Source organism: Sinocyclocheilus grahami, unplaced genomic scaffold (genome assembly GCF_001515645.1).
Source record: "Sinocyclocheilus grahami isolate Dianchi unplaced genomic scaffold, SAMN03320097.WGS_v1.1 scaffold115.1, whole genome shotgun sequence".
In the NCBI taxonomy this organism is placed as follows: Eukaryota; Metazoa; Chordata; class Actinopteri; order Cypriniformes; family Cyprinidae; genus Sinocyclocheilus; species Sinocyclocheilus grahami.
In genome coordinates, this window is record NW_015505294.1 from 1,886,642 (window position 1) to 1,890,228 (window position 3,587).

The 3,587-nt window shown below is 40.3% G+C and overlaps 1 protein-coding gene across 1 annotated transcript in view; it reads right to left on the minus strand.

Annotated features, from left to right (window-relative positions):
* Positions 1–3,587, minus strand: part of LOC107589354 (ephrin type-A receptor 3-like) — a 62,508-nt gene that overhangs the window by 39,448 nt on the left and 19,473 nt on the right. The window lies entirely within an intron of this gene.

The following is a 3,587-nucleotide window of genomic DNA, read 5'->3' on the forward strand; positions in this document are numbered from 1 at the left end:
CTGCTTTGGTCAGCGGAGAACCGCTGGGCAAGTTCTCCACCGTGTCGCCGACAGGCCGGCCTGGGACACGGGGGCGTTCAAGAATCGTGTCTCGGGCATGTCAGCCAGCCAGAAATGGTGCTCCCGGACCACCATAGTGGACATCGCACGACCCAGAGACCATGCCGTAACCTTCGTCGCTCATGGCGCGAGGTCCGCCGCGGTGCGGAGTTCTCTGTGAAATTCCGGGTCGTGACCACCCTCGTGCAAGTCCCTCTAAGCGAGATCCCAATTTCGTCGGTCATCCGATGTGACGTCGAGAATGACCGACTGAAAGGGAACATTTTGTGCATTGGAAAGGTTCTATGGATGTTAAAGGTTCTTCATGAAACCATAGATGCCAATAAAGCACCTTTATTTTAAAAGTATTTAGAAATATTAAAGTTCTGATGCTTAAAATAGTTAAACATTTTAAAATATTGTCATGATTTCTGAAAGATAGCGTTTCAGATGACATCAGATATTAACAATGTATAAATGTAACTTTAAAATAAAGATTTTTTAATGGTTCTTTGCAGCATCTTAGGTTCAACTTGTCTAATGAAGCATCGTTTTTCATTGCATTGAGTTGTAGGGGCTATATAGATATTTAGAAATTGAAATAGTCCTTGATGTGACATTATAGATTCTTCAAATGGTTTCTGGGTTTCTTAAAGAGGTAGTTCACCAAAAAAAAAAAATCCTGTCATTACTTACTCACCCTCATGTCATTCCAAACCCATATGACTTACGTTCTTCTGAAAAACCCAAAAGATTATATTTTGAAGAATGTTTCTGCCTAGACAATTACAGTCAGTGGGGTCCAAAGCAACACTGGACCCCATTGACTTTCAAGCGAAGCGCTTTTGGTATAATTCAGATTAGACAGCAGTGTCCGTGTTTGAAGTCAGAATCAAAGTAAATGCTTTTGAGAGGCCTCTATTACTGATGAACAGAAATGAAAATTACGCGAATGATCTCGTCGACATTCGGTAATGAAGGAATTGAACAAATGACAGCACTTTGTTCTGAACCCTTTGTTCACTATACTGTCATGCCAATAAAGAGAGAGGGAGAGACATAGGAATATGATTTGTTTCTGGGCTTTAGAACATATACACTGCACACAATGCAGAACAAAAGAGAAGTTACAACAGTGTCCGTCCAAAATTAGTCTCGGAAAATTGACAATGAAGCTGAAAGGGATGCACAGAGGCTCTCCAGTGCTCCGTATGTTTGGTGAGGGAACGTTTTGGCCTGCAGTGGCTGTCAGCAGGGCTGATTAGCATAAATGACAGGCTTTTTTCAAAGATCAGATGATTTCTAATCATTCGGTGTGTTTGCCACAGTGCTAATAGGATGGAGTCGGACAGAGAAATGCCTCCCTAACGCTTTCATCACACGGAGTGGCTCTTCAGATTAATGGCAATCAGCAACACCCACGGCTCCAGCTCACAGGAGCCGTCATCGCTGCACCTTACGGTCATTACATTATCAAGCAATAACAGATAGCCAGAATGAATGCGAAACAAAATGCTCGTCCCTCATCTCTTGATCCCTCATTTCTTTAGCTACTTTCTCTTGGCTCCTTTCTCTGTTGGAGGAGACCTGGCAGACCTCCAAGGCCTGTGCTTGCTATTTAAAAAAAAGATTTACTCCAGCTAAAGTCATTATTAGTGAAGCGAAAAGATTAAATCGAGATATGTGCTAAATTCCAGGATGTGTTTCTGATAGGTGTGGAGAAACATCTCATTTGTTAACGATTCATTATAGTAATTGAGAATGCAGGAGAGAAAATTGCGGTGATAATACCAAAAAAAAAAAATCCTGTCATTACTTACTCACCCTCATGTCATTCCAAACCCATATGACTTACGTTCTTCTGAAAAACCCAAAAGATTATATTTTGAAGAATGTTTCTGCCTAGACAATTACAGTCAGTGGGGTCCAAAGCAACACTGGACCCCATTGACTTTCAAGCGAAGCGCTTTTGGTATAATTCAGATTAGACAGCAGTGTCCGTGTTTGAAGTCAGAATCAAAGTAAATGCTTTTGAGAGGCCTCTATTACTGATGAACAGAAATGAAAATTACGCGAATGATCTCGTCGACATTCGGTAATGAAGGAATTGAACAAATGACAGCACTTTGTTCTGAACCCTTTGTTCACTATACTGTCATGCCAATAAAGAGAGAGGGAGAGACATAGGAATATGATTTGTTTCTGGGCTTTAGAACATATACACTGCACACAATGCAGAACAAAAGAGAAGTTACAACAGTGTCCGTCCAAAATTAGTCTCGGAAAATTGACAATGAAGCTGAAAGGGATGCACAGAGGCTCTCCAGTGCTCCGTATGTTTGGTGAGGGAACGTTTTGGCCTGCAGTGGCTGTCAGCAGGGCTGATTAGCATAAATGACAGGCTTTTTTCAAAGATCAGATGATTTCTAATCATTCGGTGTGTTTGCCACAGTGCTAATAGGATGGAGTCGGACAGAGAAATGCCTCCCTAACGCTTTCATCACACGGAGTGGCTCTTCAGATTAATCAGCAACACCCACGGCTCCAGCTCACAGGAGCCGTCATCGCTGCACCTTACGGTCATTACATTATTAAGCAATAACAGATAGCCAGAATGAATGCGAAACAAAATGCTCGTCCCTCATCTCTTGATCCCTCATTTCTTTAGCTACTTTCTCTTGGCTCCTTTCTCTGTTGGAGGAGACCTGGCAGACCTCCAAGGCCTGTGCTTGCTATTTAAAAAAAAGATTTACTCCAGCTAAAGTCATTATTAGTGAAGCGAAAAGATTAAATCGAGATATGTGCTAAATTCCAGGATGTGTTTCTGATAGGTGTGGAGAAACATCTCATTTGTTAACGATTCATTATAGTAATTGAGAATGCAGGAGAGAAAATTGCGGTGATAATGACCCTATTTCTGAGAGCCGCTTTTTATTAGTTTGATTCAGTACAGCAGTCAGAATCCAATTAATTAAGGAGTCTGACCTCTGACATGATGACTAGTGTCACCCTAATCTATGCAGGGGCCACGCATGTAATAAAACTCTAATTTGCTAATCGGCTCAAAGAAAATGAAAGGACATAAAGTGCATGCCTTTGTTTTGGCGAAAAACGACTGTGTAAATTAGACTAAGCGTGATAGCAGGTTCATTTTGGTTGACTTTTAATTAGAGGTAATAAATACTAAGGATACAAATCGTGAAAGGTTATTTATTCAGCTTATAATTATAAAAGCAATCTTTAAAATTATAATTCTAATATATATATACAGTGGGTACGGAAAGTATTCAGACCCCCTTAAATTTTTCACTCTTTGTGATATTGCAGCCATTTGCTAAAATCATTTCAGTTATTTTTTTTCCTCATTAATGTACACACAGCACCCCATATTGACAGAAAAACACAGAATTGTTGACATTTTTGCAGATTTATTAAAAAAGAAAAACTGAAATATCACATGGTCCTAAGTATTCAGACCCTTTGCTCAGTATTTAGTAGAAGCACCCTTTTGATCTAATACAGCCATGAGTCTTTTTGGGAAAGACGCA